The following is a 20,195-nucleotide window of genomic DNA, read 5'->3' as shown; positions in this document are numbered from 1 at the left end:
ATGACATCTGCAGAAGCCTTAATATACCGTGTGAGAGACACACTGTAAAGGCGTTATGTGAAATTGTTGTTGTTGTACAATGGAACAGACGCCGATGTTACAGGTTTTGTTTGCAATTGTCTCGTATCAGACAGTTGAGATAACAGCTACACTCACATGTAGAACTACATCCTCTAGCCATCACACACAATCCACAGTGGACATGAAGTTAAAATATCTCTGTGTCTCTCCATATAGCAGTTGCAATTCATCACAAACAACACATCCAGGCCGTCTTCCTCGAAGGTAGGGCAAAAGGACAATGCCCAATTGGAGTATTCAATTATACCCCACTGTTGCCATGGTATTGGCTAATGGAGTAGCTGCACAGCTGATGTGCATGTAATCATCTACTCCAGAACACCAATTGGTGGCAGGATACCACATGTTACTGGTATCTACGTATAAAAGGATGGCTTGCCATACATTCAAACTGTATGCACATACGAGAAAAACGTTAAAACAGAAGAGTAAGACTGATATTTTCGTAAACTCGGACTACTAAGAAGGTATGTAGAACACTCAGTATGTTAGTGTATATAGTGCCTGTTCTGTATTAATGAAAGTGTATGCAATGCGTATAGTGGGAAAAGGTATTATGTAGTGATGTATTGCTGAGCATAGTAACGCTTGTAGAAATTGTGTGTACTGCTGTGGGCCACAAGGTAAACACCTCATACACCACAAGGGATGCTACATAAGGGCTTGAAACACAACAATTCCACTCCAGCTGCTGTCAGTGGCAGGGTTTGTCCAACAAGTACGTGCCATAACAGGGGATAGTATATGTTGATATACTGTAACAGTAGGCATATGTATGGGCGTTTAACTGAGAATAACATGTCTAAGGTGGTCCTGCTGTGCAATTATGCTTTGCATTATGAGTTATTGTTGCAAAAATGTGAAATGTACAGTATTGTAGGTAGATATGTCAAAAATTTAAATAGCATTACTGTTATATCATGCAAACATCAGGTATGTCTATTGGCATGTACAATGCACAATAACAGGATACATACGGCTTGTAGTCACCAGACAGTGTAACAGCATGATAGCTAATTGAAATGGAAGAGATACTCAATTATCCATGCACAAAGGACATGAAATAGCTTCACAGGTTCATAGTTAGGTACTATGCTGTCTGGCCAAGTCCATTCGTAAGTCCAACTACAGTGTTTTCACTTGCGTTACCTCCCTAGGTTAGTGTCCTATGATGTGAACAGCAGACCCATTTGTTTCCTGCACCTGTGTACAGTAGAGCCACTGCATTTATCCATGGCATACATGTCTGTCTCCCATCCACCCATCGAGGTATCTCTTGAAGAGTGCTAGTGAGGGTCCCTGCCTGATGTATATAGGAATCATGCTCCAAAGCATGATGAGTGTCCGGTTCAGGAATGTATCCCTCCAGCACGTCCTAGTCATCATTGCATTTGGGTAAATATCCCAGAGTATGTTGCTCTCAGTGGCTTTTTCTTATGTTGCTTATGTGGAGCATGTCCATCAATATTGTTTTGGACATGAGCCTTGTATGTTCAGCAGAGATCACCTCTGAGTATGCAGTATGCAAATGAGTACAGTTGGGGTTTCTGTAGTTGGGCTGCATACGTCATCCTTCGTAGGTCAGTAATCCTCTTGGTGTGTTAATGTTGTGGTATTTAAAGCCGTTGCTGTTGTCTCATAAGGTACACCCCAAATGGGGTATTGTACCCTTTAACATGTTTCATAAGTCAGGAGTAGAGAGGTACAATGGCTGCCTTTATTCCGGCTACAAACCCATTACAGATTAGGGTGGCCACGTAGAAAGATATCCACGCCACCTTGGCAATATGGTTATCAAAGGAGTGGGTGCTATCTACTTGTGTTCTAAGATCCCTTATAATGTCTTATGTATACAAGGGACTACCACCTATGTGATAGTCAGTGGGTGATTGGTGTAATCCAAAGGGGATGTCTATGCGCCTTGTGGCATGCAGTTTGAGGCCATGTTATCGACACCAAGTATCTGTCACAGTGACACCTTTATGGACAGTGTCTGTATCAGCTGGTGAATCAATTATGGCCCCTAGTTTGCAGTCATCTAAAAACCTGTTCAGGGTAAGTCCTTCTGTGCTAGCCTGTACCTCAGAGAAGCATATACCGAACATGAGGGGCCCTATGACCGAGGACTGGGGTATGCCAATTGTAACTGATTTACAGTAGGAACTAGGGTATACTACCCTCACTGTGTGGGTCCTGTCTGTGAGCCACTTTGCATAAAATCTCTTGACGTAGGGGTTGATGTGCAGGTCAATGTGTATGTTGACAATACCAGAATGGGGAACGGTGTTGAAAGCCATTGAGAGGACAAGGTAGGCTGTGTGGACCTCCTTACCCTCATCTACTACCTTGGTAACTGTCTCAAAGGACTCCACCAGGTTTAGGAGTCATTGTCTGGCCCTAACAAATCCAAACTGGTTGGTATCAAAGGTTTGGAGGCCACCAATGTCTCTGTGAATGAGTTCCATGATGATGTGCTCCATAGCCTTGCAGAACAGTCTTGTCAGGCGTATAGGGCAATAGTTCCTCTGGTCCATTGTGGTGCCACCTTTGTGGAGTGTGATAACTGTTGCTATGCACCATTCAGGGGCCACAATGCCTGATACAAGGCTATTAGTGAATTTGGTGTCCAAGTGGGGAGCCATTTCATTCTGAGGTTTGTGTAAATTGCAGCCTGGGATGTTGTATGGTCACATGGATTCTGTGGTCCAGGATTTAGAGAGTGCAGCTTGGAACTGTGTAGTTGTGACCACAGGGACTCTGCATTGTTCCTGTATAGATTTGGGCCCTTTAGGGTGTGAGAGGGGTGTAAAGTTAGCACTGAACCTATCTGCCAGGATGTTGCCAATATCAGTCGGTTCTGTAATGTTTGTGCCTAACCGCTGTATGTCAGAGCAGATGTGGATATCGCCATCGAGAGTAGTGACATACCTCCAGAATGCTTTGTTGTAGTCCTTGGAATGAGTCACAGTAATGTTTATGTAGCTAGCTTTGGAGGATGTGATAAGCGATCTCAGATTTCTACTGAGGCTGGCAAGGGACCTACCCCACCCTTGGGATTGTACTGTACTTTGCAACAGTCTCCACCTTCTGTTGTACATTATGTCCATGGCAGTGGACCCCCAGAGTGGCATCCGTTATCTGGTGGGTACTGTCTTGGCTCTGTTTGGGATAGCATGATCCATGCAGTCGTGTATGTGCTAATGAAGTGCAGTTGTATATGACTCAGCATTTGTAACTATATTGTCCATCTGCACGGGTGTCATGACGTTTACTACTGCTGTCATAAGAAGCTTGAAGTTGGCTTTGCAGAAATATTGTACTGCGTTTTCCGTGAAGGGTGTGGTGCCAGGATGTGGATAACAAGGGTTAAAAGCATATGTTCAGATCTGACCAACGAGGGGATAATCCCAGGTGTGGAACACCAGTCACACATGTTGGTAATGTCCAGGTCTAGGATATTGTTGGCCCTGGTGGTGGTGGTGTGGATAGGTTGATCCAGCTGATTGGAGGTTATGAATCCCAGAAAGCGTTGGCCTAATGTGTCAGTACATGAGTAGGTATCCCAGTTAAGTGTGGGGTAGTGTCAGTCTCACATCAGTAGTTCCTGTTTGAACCCTACTTTCCAGTACACCAAGAAGTGAGGGCCATTATCCATGGGGAATGGTGTAGAATCTGTAGCAAGCTACAATTTGTATAGCAGTTATTGACACAGTTAGTTGCATTTGGTTTACCTCTGATGCATTGTGCTAAGCAACCAGCCTGGAGGTGTGTACATCCTTGTAAAATATGGACACACCTCCACTGTGGGTGTTCCGGTCCTGGTTACATGACTGAAAAGTGTGGTCTGGGTAATAGCCTGTTAGCGCAGGGGTGCTCTCAGGATCCTAGAAGCAGGTCCCAGTCACTGCAGAGATATCGAAGTGGTCCATTACAAGGAGTGCCTCAGGTGAGTGCATTTGAGATGAAGATGTCAAGCATTGAGTAACATTACCCTCAGGTTTTGCTTGCCTGTTCCTGTTATGGTGGTGAATATGTTATTTGAACCATGTCTAAAACAGGCACTATAGGAGCAACAAGAGCCTTAGACGTTATCCATAATCCCAGGGCCAACAGGTGCAGATCATCTGTGCCAAAGCATCGTGTTCTGTCGACCATGTCATTCAAAGCAGACAGATACTGGATACCCTTGGAATGACACCAGAAGCATAGCCAACTGTTGAAGTGAATAATTCAGTCATTGTACTGCGTTATCAGTCTGGATGAATGCAGAATGCTTCTCAGGGCTAGGGTGATACCTGCCTGGGCTACAAGATCGAAGAGCTATTGCATGTCTCTGTACATGTAGTCCAGGAAGTTACATCTCAGGGCATTCACACTAACATGGAGAATGACAGTCATATTGTACCTGTTGAGGAGTGATCTGAGTGCATAGGTTATGTTGCAGATCCTGTTGCCTGATAGCCAGCTGAAAGTGACTATCACCTTGTCTAGCCTGCTGAGTAGGACATCAGTGTGACCACCTATAGAGTCACCTATGACTAGTGTGTTGGGTATGTTATATCACCCTATTGGCTGTAGTTGATGGGCACACATGGGTCTGTGGGCTATAAGTAATTGGTGTTGTGTTTGGTGATGGGGGCTGCCTGTGTTTCTGCTTCGGAGTCCTCTGTTGCCTACACAGAGTAGTATTGAGAGGTTCCACAAATGTTGTAGTCTTAATATGGGTGGCCCTCTGTGGTGGTGGAGATCTAGTGAGACTATGTGATGAGTGTGGTGTGGTGCAAACGTTTAACATCCCCGCATGATTGCCAGGTTCAGTCTGGGTTGGAGAGAGCATTACCTCCAGCATGGCTACATATGTGCATCTCCCACATGTTTTAGTGTCATACGTTAGGAGGTGAGCATTGACTGTGTACACAAGACAATTGCTATATTGCCTCATGATGCCCATATTCATCATATAGACAGGCGATAACACTGGGAATTGACACTTGGACATGCCCGAATATTCAACTATTTCTCACTAGATATGTGAGGTAAGTGTGTACAACAGCTGTTTTACTATAAGCAAGCTGGAAATGTAAGTACAAACAGTGTTTGCCTGTAGGAACTGAGTAGGATTGAGTGCTATAGTAATTAGTAGCTCTTGAAGTGCTTACATGTTCTGAACAAGTGCTGAGCATGAATAAACAGTACAGATAGGGTATTGGATAACATAAACTCACTGCCCCCCAACAGGTACACAATCACATATCCATGAACACTACAGAGCCCCTGTAACCATAACTATGATAGTACAAGGTGCACTCAGGCTGCATGTGACCTGTCCACATCCCTGGTTGTATCATACACATATGGCAAAACAGTTTGCTCTACACATACACATCATGTAAAACATAGGTTCATGTCAGTCTGTGAAAACACTGAATGGTGCACACCAACAGTTATCACAACCCACAAAGTGGAGACACCACTCATAATGGGAGGCACTGCAATATTACCCTGCTGAGTCTGGTCTGAAAGTCCATAAACCTTAATCAAAGTATATGTTGTTAGCAGTACAGATGTAGATGACAGTACGGATCATTTCAAACTACATATCATACCTGTGATATGTCATAGGATGTCATCACCCATACTGTGTTCCACCTACACTCAGTATACTAGATGTACCTTTGTATGTCACAGGAGTGTTCTGCCAGTGGCCTGTTGACAGAACCAACACTACAAAAGGTGTCTGAGTGACATGTGCATATCACACCAGTGGCAGCTACAGTAAAAAAGGGGTAATGTTTTGTACTCCCCCCTCATTGTAGCCCATACCACACAGACAAATGGGAGGCATCTGCATATGTAAGTATGTTAATGGCCATGACCTAGGAGCAATAGCTGACTCAGTGTTGTGGATAACATACAGAATGGGCTTTGTGGGTGAGGTGTGTGACATATGTGCACAATCTGACAGCTGCATATTGCATTGTCACTGCTAGGTTAATAACCCTGTACCCATGAACTACCACCTAGGCAGCGGTCAACATAATGGACACTGTGTGTAAGGGATGGTGCTGTGCAGTTTACCTCCCTGAGCTAGTGACATCACCAAGCCTATTCGGTAGTCATAAGAGGCAACCCTAGTCATGAAAGGGTGCCATCCATGAGCATGGAGATCATTGTTCAGCCATACTCATCACTCAATTGACCAATATCGGATCACATATCACCTTTAAGGGGTATTTCCCATGCCTGGATGGGCGACACCAGCCTTCACAATCCTCATCTCCACTATGCAGCAAGCTGCCTACCCTGCATAAAGACATGTCCAAAACTGTGATGTTGTACATGCTACACGTACATATCCTGATCTGAAATACATACATCATGGACAGCCACCTTCCTAGTACAAAGATTGCCACATGCTGGACAGATCCATGTGCCATACACATTACATACTTCTGCCATACTATGCAACCCTGTCCAGCAAAGCTGCACATTTCATCTCTGTCAGACATAGTGTGATGACCGCATGGTAGATGTATCGTTAACTGTCTGGATCAGTTATGTGGCACTGATTCACCTGGCAGCGGGAACATGGCTGTCGGATACAGCTAGAAAACCTTACATCCTATGCTCATACATGGCCCAGGGCATACACACTACTACATGACCTTAGCCGTACATGCTATAGTTGATAACCATCCCTGCAAATAACATCCGGCTAGCCATTGTCCCATGTGTATCACATGTGCAACACAGGTGATACGTGGCAAGATGCAGAACTGCTGTACAGTGCCGTGTAGATGTATATGGCAAAACACATGCATGTAAAGGTTTCCGTGCACATGTCTGCATTGTCACAGGTCATGTCTGTTAAGGCAGTGTATGTGTTGATATGTGATATATACACAGCATCAAGGTCAACAGCATTAATGTGGACACATCCAGGCATGTGCTGATAGGTAAGAACACCAGTACAGGCAAATAGACATGCCCACATCAAGACAGCATTCACATGGAGTATGAGCAATGTAATGAGGTGACACACATATATGGTGATAATATCCAATCCCCATTGGGTGTTACATGTGAGTGACACAAACATGTCAGTGGTGTCAGTGTCATGAAGATTTGCAAAGACAACTGTTCATATGTACTAAATGTAATACACATGTATGTGCAGCTGTATCTCTGTGCATCTCTGAGATATTGTGACCTGTCTCCATCATTATGTCTTCCAGATACGCCTCGATCAAGACTGCCAGCTTATAGCCACTTGGATGATGAGGCCCTCATACCTTACCTCCAAGATAACTATGAGATATTTTTCAGCCATGTGCCACAGCATGCACAGCAATGTGATGACCTGTGGCAGGAACTTCGCAGGAGGGTTAATGATGTGGGTGGCCATAACCGCACCTACCAGCAAGTGCGCAGACACTGCACAGACCTGATCAGACATGTGAAACAGCGTGCAAATGCAATCACCAGAGAACAAGGTACAACAGGTGGTGGGCCACCAAACCAGTCCCCATTCACATGTACCGACAAGCTACTGGCCAACCTGGGGACACCATCAGAACAGTATCCACAAACTCTAGCTGCCATCGTGGAGGTGGGTGTCTCCCAACCACCAAGCCTGGAGTTGCCTGGTAAGTCACTATTGCACATATAACTATTATATCCCATTTAGTTGCATGTGTCACTGTACAATATGGAATGTAACATTATATGCAAGGTATGTTTACACACATGTCGCATACTATAGTATTCTACCCTGTGTATGCACACATGTGCATACTCCATATATCCTATTGTACTGGTGAATGTGTTAACATGCACATTGCATCCTGTAGCTGTCATATAGTCATGGATAATGATCATACTGCTGTGTCACCCCTATATAGGTACCTCTGGCTTGCCGCAGAGACAGCAGGCGGCTGCAGGTGAGACATTTATCAGTATCAGGCATGTTAATGCACAGATCTATTCTCCATGTGGCCAGTTAACACATGTACACATAATGTATGGTCCAGTCATGATTTACAGGTCGCATCTTTAATCAATCACACTGGCTACCCATGTGCAATACATACAAACTACACCAACATGAAACCACAGAAACTGTCATTGCTAGATTTGTGGACAGCTGTGCATACAACGGTGGAGGTTTTGTTCAATGTAGGAATATGTACTATACATCAGAACAACACATGTGGGGTATGCAAACAGTACTACACAGTGAGCTGGAGTATGGGCAGCCCACAGGATTCACCATTGTGGAATATGCCCCTGCAATGAGTGCACACATTGTGATGTGCCATCTGACATTTCCATAACATGTAGTGGTCCGGCTGTAACATTGTCTCACTATCCCATAAAACATACCCCACATACCAAATATACAACCCTTTGTCTGCATAACCCTGTGAATAGTGGAGTATCTGACATCTATGGGTGTATGTCATATGGGACAACTTAGACATGTGAGATAGATGGCCATCACAAACATTTGGCCAACACATGTTCACACAAGGCCATGGAGGATGGCCAGAGACATGTAGCAATACACAGTAGATGTGGTGTGTATGTGTGTACACCCTGTTGTACATTGGCTACACATGGTCCAACTATAGCCTTTGTTGAATGGTTATATAGCAGATGTGGAACACTGGACATCCTACAAGCCTGTGCACAGCTTGTGGAGGTGTCACCTAATTCGACCACATAAGATGTGTTGAACATCATGACTGTGTCACAGCATGACAGTAGTCACCTGTACAGCATCCACATACATACACAGACACCACATCAGGCCACAGATACAGTACATTTCCCTTGCTGCTGTTGGACATCACTGTCAGCTGTGCACCTTGTGTGTGTGGTACATAAATGTCATGTAGGACATGGTGTATTGACAAGTCTGCCATGTGTGGACACGGTTGCCAGGCAGCTAAGAAATGTTAGCAGTTGTGCAGTGGTGTCATCTGTATGTCCTTCGGTGACCTGTCACACATGACACATCATGGTTTAGTGTGTATACACCTCAGTGACGTGGGTCACAGTCCACAGTATTTATGTATTGTGTATGCACACAGACATGGCTTTGCACTGTGTGTAATCCACACTGTATAGCAATAGAGATGCCTCATGATTCCATGCAATGGCACTGTCTGTACTTCACACTGTATAGCAATATAGACACCTCATAATAGCCTTCAATGGTCATGCACATCTGCTAAAAGTGCATTCTATCTGTAGGGCGTACAGACAACACTGCAATGTGACACCATTACACCGCTGTACATGTGTCAGGACACCATTGTGTTAAACATGTATGCATGACAATGCACACGTCAGCAGATTACATGTCATACTATATGTTAATGTCAAGGTTATATGCCTCACATCAGCCATGTGTACTGTTAACCTGTGCTGGTCCACATGGTGTAACACAGGGATGCAAGCTTACTACCATGACTGTGTGAAATGCATGGCTTCTGCTATGACACATGCTTGCTGTTGTGTGCAACCCTGGGATGTATGATAACTACCACTATTAATGTCTGAGCTGCATGCCATCTACTGTATCACATGAATGTTGTATGCCTTCTGTCAAATCACATGCGTGGTGTGTGTGTGTCTGTGTGTCTGTGTCTGTGTGTGTATGTGTGTGTGTGTGTGTGTGTGTGTGTGTGTGTGTGTGTGTGTGTGTGTGTGTGTGTGTGTGTGTGTGTGTGTGTGTGTGTGTGTGTGTGTGTGTCTGTGTGTGTGTGTGTGTGTGTGTGTGTGTGTGTGTGTGTGTGTGTGTGTGTGTGTATGTGTGTGTGTGTGCATCTGTGTGTGCATCTGCGTGTGCGTCTGTGTGTGTGTCTCTATTGTAATGTAGAGTCTTTGTTTGCCTTCACAGGTGATGTAGGTGCGTTACCCTCCTATGGTCCATCTGATGTTAGTGTCCCCACAGACTCTAGCAGTGATGGTGAACATATGCTTGAGGTACAGGCAGGGTTGTCTGGGGCTGAATCTGTGCCATTAGTTCCCATTCCACCTATATCCCCCTCTTCCCTGCATGCAGTTCTCATGCCAACACATACCCCATCACCAGTGGCCATAGAGGAAGGACAGTTAGTATGTGTTAGCTTGGAACAGGAATGTGTGGTGGCTATGGAAGGTGTGCATTCACACCATGGTGTCAGTCAAATGACCGCAGATGTGCCACACAGACATGTGGCCAGTGCTGCTCATAGGAGGACCTCTGGCCTACATGCACCTGCAGTACAGAGCACAGCATCTGGTGTCACCAGACGCCTGTTTCAGACTGTAATGGCGGCACAGGCACGTGCTGAATGGCAGGACAAAGAAGGGCAGAGGCTTCAGAGGGCTGCTATCCATTCTTTAAATGACAACATCCAGGCATTGGCAAATGCTCAACAGCAGATTGCTGAAGTTTCGGACAGACAATTGGGTGACATGGTTGAAATCCTTGACCATGGCATGACAATCCGCAAGCATGAGCTGTCTGTGCTAGAACATCTGGTAGGAGTGAGGCATAGGGCACGTGGACATAGGCCAGCAACATCACCTGGTGCAGGTCTACGTGAACGAGCTACCTCACATGCCCGCTCCCATAGTGCCGGTAGCAGCAGCAGTGCAGCTGGTGCTGCGCTGTCCACACCAGGACACAGCAGGCCACGTGGACGTGGCCCTGGATGGTCCCAATGGAGACATGGTTCCACTAGACATGTGTCATTGGACAGTACCCAATCTGTACCTCTGACTGGTAGTGCCCGTGCAACCCCTTTCAGCCACAGGTCACATGGCCATGGCCGGACACCGTGAGCTGTAAATCCTGGTCTGTACAATCTGGAGCTGTCAATAATACCCCTGCGTAGGCCGGACACATGGCAGAACTGTGCGCACACATACACGCACACACCAGAAACATCTGTAGGGCACCGCAACACTCACTTGCATAACAACCACACATGGCCAATTTGATCACAGGCCCTAACCCGCAGACATGATGTCATCCACTGGTGCATCCTAGGTCCCTGGCAAACATTATCACCCTGTGAATATGATGATGCCTGTGCCACACCCCTGTCATCCACACCATCAGTGCAGGGGCATGCTCATATGGCCTGATGCATAGGGTGAACAGAATAGGAAGATAAGTCTATATTACAATTGTGTACTGTTGACACGCAGCAGACATACCATGTAGTACAGGTTTACAATGCATTGTTTTATGTTCACAGTATGTGTCTTGGTAACAACAGTAACAGCATGTTGGCAATGATGCCCTGCTTCCGTCCTTAAGGTCTAATTGCATGTGCCATTAAGTACCAGTGTTTGCAGTTTCCCATGTGTAAATGTGGACTACTCACAGGTATGTATGGCAATACCAGCATGCTATACGTAGCCTCAAACTCATTGTTAGAAAGGCTGACATTCCAAAGATGTCTACACATCTACTGATCCAAGAGCATGTGAGCTGTGTACTAAGCTACAGTGGCTAGAGACGTGACATCCATACCGGGTGACATCACAGGTACAGTTACGTGGTGTGGGGGGGTTTACACAGCAGTCTAGCTGATGTCAAGGGTAGAGGCCAGTTGATCGCATGAGGCATCACTGTGTAGCAGTAATACACATTCACATTATAGGATGAGAACACACAACTACAGACACACACACACACACACACAGACACACACACACACACACACACACACACACACACACACACACACACACACACACACACACACACACACACACACACACACACACACACACACACACACGTATTGGCACACATGTATTCAGACACAGTAACACACCCACACTCACGGGGTCAACGACACTGTAACACACACACACACTTGATAGTGTTGAGGTGAGGACCCCTGCCTATGTGGTAATCACCATTACAGAACTGTGCACCCACATGATGTGACACAGAGAATGAACATGTACAGGTAGTCAGTAATGCCTAAGACCGACGGCATCAACAGGGTAGTAGATTGCATCACCTGGAGAGGTTAGGGGTCCTATCTGTTCACTATGGTAGCATACATCCTCACTCCATGGACCAGACAGCCATACATACATACACACACACACACACACTGTGGAGTCCACAATTGAATTCACCTATGTCATGCACATACAGATAGCTAACATGTGTGTGATACACACACCACCCCTGCCTAGGTCTTGCTTTCTACACTGCAGTATGTACAGATCTCTACAACAGTGTACAGGGGTGTGTAATAATTTGGATGTATTCCCCACCATATGTGGCATATATGGACACACAAGCAAACACACATGGCAGTACTGTGAATCAAACACCTGCTATCTTATGATACGTATGACAGACATGCAGCAGTATTGCCCACATTACAATGTGTACCGATGCTACCTTCGGCAATTGTGCTGCTATATGCACACGGGAGGACTTAAGTGTTACAGGTGTCAAGTGATTTACAGTTAGTGACACCCTGACCGCTGTGTAGGTTGTATGCCTTCACCTTCAATTAACAGAAACATAGCTTAGTGTTTGCACATGTTATGGTAGGATGGCTTGTGACACACCTGTGAGCTGTCTTCAGCAAACATCCATCTGCAAAGTTGGCCCACCACTTTATGTACACACATCCATCCATACCTGATGTACATCTTACCGTACTGTCAATATTTCACCATATACAGGTGTCAATGATGGGGCTGCATTGCAACTGCATGTTGTAGTAAGACACAGATGAACTGCAAACATCAGCTACTGCACATGCATGGTAGCTGAAAGCACACCACTACATGTGCATGTGTGTAGGTCCTACATTCCTGTCATTTAGCCATGTTTGTATGCATTGCAATTGGTGGACATGTGTGATGACATACATGACACATGAACTGTTGTATGATATGATAGTTGTCATGGGTAACCAGTACAGAGGGAATGTTAACTCAGTCAACATTGCTATCACACCTTATGTACTGTTAGCATTCAACAGCTATGGGCCTACCTTCCATGTGCATGCGTGTAATTGCTGTAGCCACATGTCTGCATGAAGGACAGCAAAAGCTATGCTATGTACATATGTGTTGTGTATGTGTGTGGGGCATGTACATATCCATGGCAGGTACATGCATGTAATATCCAAACATGAGTGTGTTTACTGGTGTACAGCAACAGTTATCTGTTACAGCTGTATATGACCCAGGGCCCCTGTTATGTGTACAGCTGACTTGGTTATGAACAGTGGTATCATTGCATTGCATAACACATGATGGAACCCTGTCAGTGCATGGGTAGCCTGCACAGTTGCTGTAGAGCTAGATACAGTCCACTGATCATGAGTAACATGTTGTTGTACTAATGTATGGATGTGTGTTGCTGGTCCAAGGACATGGTGATGTCTGAGTGCTACATCCTAGAATGCAGCTTTTGACACTGTGATCTGCACCTGACACATCTGTGATGGCTTTTGAGAGTGTACTGGTCAGTACATGTGAGTGGCCTTCGTGTACGTGGGGACACTACCACCTAGAGTAGTCCGTAACGGTGTTATGGCCCACATGTCTGTATCTGAGGTATATGGTGATAGTGCTATTGTACACAACTGAGCCTTGTGCCAGGTGTTCCTCACTGCACAGATGTCAGTATTCTCCATTGCTGGATCTAGATTGGCAGCTGTGATTACGAACGCTACACATCTAGCACTGTTTAGCATACACATACAATGCAGTTGTCCTCTAGGTGTCAGGTTGTTTACCTGGTCTCAGGACATTCGTCTATGAATGGTACTATATGGGCGAAGTAGCCACTCCTGGCAGGACATCACCATGGGTGGTATTAGTGTGCCAGGTTTAGATTGGTACAGCTAACGTGATGGACAGCAGCAGACGTTGTGTAGAAGACCGGTGTCAGATATATGTAGTGCAGCGTTCATGCTAACAATGATGACCATCGACACACTGTGCCCTTCCGTGTTTAGAATCAGAGTGCATACAAGACAGCCCTTCGCTACTAAGTGTGTGAGCATGCCCAGTATACCGTTGTGTAGATGGACACATAGTGCATTCCAAACGGACGTGTGCTACTAAGTGTGTGAGCATGCCCAGTGACACCTTGTGTTGGTTATGTGTCTCTATGTGTATGTGCATGACCATTGTAATCCTGTATAGCGATAGTGGTCATCCAGGCAACAGATGGCCATACCCCACTTCAGGATGGATTCCTTCATTGAACACACTGGTTCACAGGTATGTACACCGTAACTGCCAGCATCCATGTCGATGTCCGCATTCCTAGAAGGTCATATTGACTGTCTTGAAAGGTGTAGTGTCTGTGGCATGTCTTGTATCTATGTAGTGTTGTAATAGTGGTCCGTAGATAGGCAGTTGTCCTGCTCCCACCCCTGGCATGTGTTTGTCTCCGTCTGCCTTGGGACAGTAATATGCTTTTAGACTGCTCACACTATACAATCCCTATCAGCATCTGTTCCATTGTTGATGATGTCACCCACCTAGAAGTATGCCTCTGGGAGTGCTGTGATCTAGTAATCTTGGTAGCATGTTCTGTAAATGCGTAATGCCGTAGTGTGACAAAGTAGCTAGGTTTATGTTCTAATCCCAGCCCTGCCAAGTCTGTGCGTGTTTCCAGCTGCCTGGGGACAGAGTAATGTTTTTAGACTGCTCACTCTTCATACAATCCCTATCAGTGTATTTTCCACTGCTGATGATGTCACCCACCTACAAGTATACCTCTGGGAATGCCGTGATCCACTAATCTCGGTAGCGTGTTCTGTAACTGCGTAATGCTGTAGTGTGATAAGGTAGTTAGGTCTATGTTCTAATCCCAGCCCTGCCTAGTGTGTGTGTGTGTGTGTTTCCATCTGCCTGGGGACAGAGTAATGCTTTTAGACTGCTCACTCTCCATACCATCCCTATCGGCATCTTTTCCATTGCTGATGATGTCACCCACCTAGAAGTATGCCTCTTGGAGTGCTGTGATCCAGTAATCTTTGTAGTGCGTTACATAACTACATAATGCTGTAGTGTGATAGAATAAACAGGTAGGTGTTCTATTTCAAGGCATGACAGGTGTGTGCGTTTGGCAGTCATATCCTATGTGTTGGTATCTGTGAGTGGCTAACGCCAGGATGTGTTGAGGTTGTTTTGTTGTTTTCCTATATAGTGTCCACAAATGTCATAATCGCCCAAGAGACTGGGTTGGCAAGACATAAACATACATTCGCCAATAGGTCTGGTGAGTAAATGTCAGCAGCCCTACTCTTACCCTTAATACTGTCTGACCCATATGACACAAGGAATCACACTTGCCTTGATAGTAAAACCACTACATAATGCAGGTGGCACATGTGGATTCCTTTTCATTCTTGTCTAATGCTTTGGTGTCAAGTGGTACGCTGTTGTGGTATAAATTCTATATCTACATATGTGTGTGTGTATGTATACGTGTGTGTGTGTATGTATGTGTGTATATATATATATATATATATATATATATATATATATATATATATATATATATATATATATATATATATATATATATATATATATATATATGGACATTAGCACACATAAATCTACATGATGGAATACATGTCCTATACTATTGAATGTCTGTGCTGGATGATCTGTATGTGATCACCTCAGATGTATGTATATCTGCCATGGCTTAGTGGTAAAGCACATTGTCTGTGGGTGCAGGGTCCTGGGTTCTAGTCATGTAGAGACTGGTTAGTTTGTTGCTGGGAAGAACAAGGGACATCGAATACGGTGATAGTAAGGAACCTTTAACCAGTTGTGTGTGGATCTGAGTGACAGTAAGCAGTGGTTATTATTTGGGAAGATCAGTATGGGTCATATAACTATGCATTAGAAGACAATACTATGCAAATGAGGTTGAAAATAGTGAATCCCATTTATCCCCAGGATGTGCAGCAGATCCCAAGAGTGTATGTGTAGAGATAGCCGGGTGCAGGACTTGAATATAGGTGAAAGCATGGGTGGAGGTGTCAGGCATACTGTACGTACATTGGAGCCCTGTGCCTCGGGATTCCTCCTGCCTTAGCATGCCTAAGCTAGGGGTGTGTCTATACCTGCCTAGTGAAATTGGGAGCGACAACAACAGTAGTGGAGTAGTCAAGGTAAACAAGCTGCGCAAACAGGTGATAATTAGCACAATCAGCAGATTACATGCCCAGACAGCCCAGAACACTACAGTAAAGTGACCAAGCACCATACACACAGGTTTCTTCCACAGTCTACACCAGCAGTGTATACATGCAGGGACATTTCTCGACACAATCCAACCAAATGAGAAGGGCTGCAGCAGGCAACATAGACCAACATGTGCAGGAGGCTAAGGGTGGTGAGGATGTGAATGCTGCCGAACAACCCTTAGTGAGGAGACAGAGAAGACTTTAAAGACCCAGAGTAACCTACCAGGGGCTACATGAGCTGGAGATAGTGGAGCACTATGGGGTGGACAGAGACCTCCTACAGCAGCTTGTTGAGCTGTGCCGGCCACACCTGACACATCTAACAGGCTGAGGGAAACCCATCCCAGTGGATACCAAGGTATGTGTAGGCCTAGGTATACTAGCCACAGGTACTTCCAGAAGCACAACTGGGAATATCATGGGGATCTCACAGGCATCTGCATCCAAAATATTGCTCCATTTCCTAGATGCCATGTCACCACATGCCAGTGAGCACATACATGTCCTCAACACACGTGAGGTGTTGACCAGCAATATGCATCTCTTCCACCAAATGGCAGACTACCCTGGGGTACTGGGTGCTATAGCCTGCAAGCATCTACGCATCAAAGCACCACCCGGTGAGTGGAGTAGGGCCTGCATTAACCACAGGGGCATAACCTCCATCAACAGCTAGGTCGTATGCAATGGCCAGGGCATTATACTGAATGTGTGTGCTGGCTGCCCTGGAAGCTATGACGATTCTGATATATGGCATCTGATGCAGCTGTACCACACCTTTGCCAATATGGACATTCCCTACAATCACCTAGTGGGGGATGCTGGGTAACCACTGGAGTCATGGCTGATGACACCCACCAGCAATGAACACACACCTGAACAACTACACCATAATGAGGCACACGCACAGGCAAGACATATAATTGAGTGTGTGTTTGGGATGCTCAGGTCATGGTTCCAGTGTCTGGACACATCCGGTGGAGCTTTGCAGTATTCACCAGCTACATGCACCCAAATGTTTATGGTATGTGCTATGCTACACAATATGATCCTGTGGAAACAGTTGCAACAGGAACAGCATGCGGCAGGGCCACACAGCCCCCCACTAATGCCAAGTCCTGTACAGGCACAGTGTGACTCAGAGGAGGAACTACCTGAGCTGGATCCAGTAGGCGAAAGGAGGTGTGCACAGTATGACCTGTCCTTGGCAAAGAGGCAACGCATGGCATATGCACCGACACAGTAGGTACCCAGGGAATTTCGCCCTCCCTGACTCGCACAGACAGTAAAACGGATGCCAAACATGAAACTACCTGTGCTCAGCCTTGTATAGGAAGTGTACTGTGTGCATCCCACATAGGCATCCCTCCAGCACCATACTCAGGTCTGGCACACCCTCAAGGTAAGTCAATCAACCTACCCACTGCAGTTTATGGGCTGAACATCATGTATGTCCATACAGCCCACACAAGTCTCAAACAGCTGGACAGGTGTAGACCAATACAGACAAATGCTATACAATGGCCTCTGGATATGCCCAATGTATGACCCCAACCCCCACAGACACACACACACACACAGACTACAGCAGGCCAGGCAGTTGGATGTAGGTTGTGAAGGCTAGGACATCTGAAACCACTATGCTGGTAATTAAAGTTAGGATCTGAAGTACACTGGTATGCCTCTAGCCAGCACATTAGGTAGGTCCACACACTGAAATGGAGTACCTGGCATACCAGTACAGTAGTAGCAAAAGTGTACAACTGTCAGCTGTGCCCCCCCTTCCAACGTACAGATGTGAAAGTCATGTGTGCCACCCCTGGTGCAGTGTAGGAATGTGGATACAGTTGGATGTCCCCCCACACTGTGCAGAAATGTAGGAACAGTCAATGCCACATGACTGTTGGCTACCCTGCAGACACAGCATGCCACCTGTCAGTGTACAACGAAGGGGTCGGCACCACAGTACTGACTACCTGGACATGTGACACATGCGATCCAGTTTACCATACTGGGCATGCTCAAACACATGAAGCTATGACAGTAATGTCAGTCGACAACATGCGTAACGGTCATGCTGGGCATGCTCACACACTTAAATACAAGACAGCCAGGTCTGCAAACACCAGTGGTCCGGACATATCTGCCAGTACATTGCTATACTGTTGGATCACTGTGCTGTATGGTATGTGTGTGGTACTGTCTATTGTCTGTATATACCATGGTGTATTGGTAATTCAGATCAGCTGTGTGCGCAGGGTGTTGCTACCAACACTTGCAAAGGACAGTTCTTTGTTTGTGGCCAGAACAAAGCCTTTGGATACGGAGTGGGTAAGGCACATTGCAGCAGTTGGGAGCAGTTGTGCGTGAGTTTGCGCAGTGTTAAGCACTGCTGACCTCTGGTTACAGCTCTTTATACTTGTTTAGACTCCACATTTCTTTAACAGTGCAATACTCGCATACTGGTAGACAAACACACTTACACCCACTCGCTCCCTCACTTGCACGTGCACCGACATTGGTGCTTGCATTTGTCACTCACGCTGGGTGGGCGCATTCCCTTGTGGTGCCTATTACATTGGACTACATGATTACAGTATCGGGTATGGCTGACCATTATGCGACGGCAGGCGTTCAACTGTACAGAATCGGCGGCCTGTCCAGTGACATAATCATATTACATGAGTGTTCCTCATACAATCTGCTCCCATCTGGCGGATACAAGGGAACCGATACTCTGCAATGCAGACAAGTAAATGTGTTTTGGGAAACACATCTTTCTGCTGGGTTATGCTACTGCATACCTATTGTAGGTTTTCCACTTTTTAAATTGGCCAAAGTGAACCTTTAGGAGTAACACCTTTCCCACTTTGCATGGGACAGTCCCTCATTAGGCATATGTGTCATGCGAGAATAATCTAGCCATAGCAAATGTCCTGATTAGAGGACAATATTATAGTCTACATTTCTCTAATAGTTGCATGTAACGGTTATTGTATAAATGACACTTCGATATGTTATGTGAAGTAGCATAAGCAACTTGACTGCTGCTAGACTAAGCTCTGATTTGTGCTAATATGTATATTTCTGTACTATGCATGGCTGTAGGTATGTTCTGACCTGGTACGTCTGACATTTCTATGGAGCAGGTCCCACTTTGACCATTTGGAAAGGTGGCAGCCCTATAGGACCTATATGTAGAAATGTCAGATTTGTCAAGGCAACACATACACACAGCCAGTAGAAAATTGACTACTTCACCGGTTTCCATAAGTTAAGGTTATTCTTGTAGCATTATAGTTGCTAATACTGTTTCCTATAACATCTAGGTGTTTCAGAAACAGCAAAATCATTTTATGCAACCACTACAGACAATATATGAACTCTTTTCCTGAAATCACAGGCCATGTGCCGTAACATTCATTTTGCAGGACACAGTTGCCCAGAGTGGAGTGTCCCTCACAAAGGCGAACAGATGGTAACCCCAAACTATTATGCTATCATCTACCTAAGGTGGTCGGCGGAATATGCGCTTTCCATCACAAGCAGACCTCACATACAAATGGGGGAGAATGAACTCTGTATCAGGAAGACTGCATAACACCCTCAGGGACACATTTAGATGATTGGTTCTATTAACCTGACACATTGACAGTCACAGAGCATATGTGTTCATTCACATTTGTCGAGGTACATGCTGTTTATGATTCATACATGTTCTCATTAGTCATTACGTGTATTCCACCACCTGTCCACCTAATATCACTAGTTCTGGAAGGGTTTAGTTAGGACTGTGTTAGATTCTGATTCGTAATCACAGACGTCCATGATAATCGGGTACAGGGCACTGATATATTCCCT

The sequence above is a fragment of the Protopterus annectens genome, chromosome 3.part1, assembly GCF_019279795.1.
Source record: "Protopterus annectens isolate FY-2018-M chromosome 3.part1, PAN1.0, whole genome shotgun sequence".
Classification (NCBI taxonomy): domain Eukaryota; kingdom Metazoa; phylum Chordata; order Ceratodontiformes; family Protopteridae; genus Protopterus; species Protopterus annectens.
The sequence above is the reverse complement of the archived record's forward strand: the minus strand, read 5'-3'. Positions refer to the sequence as shown.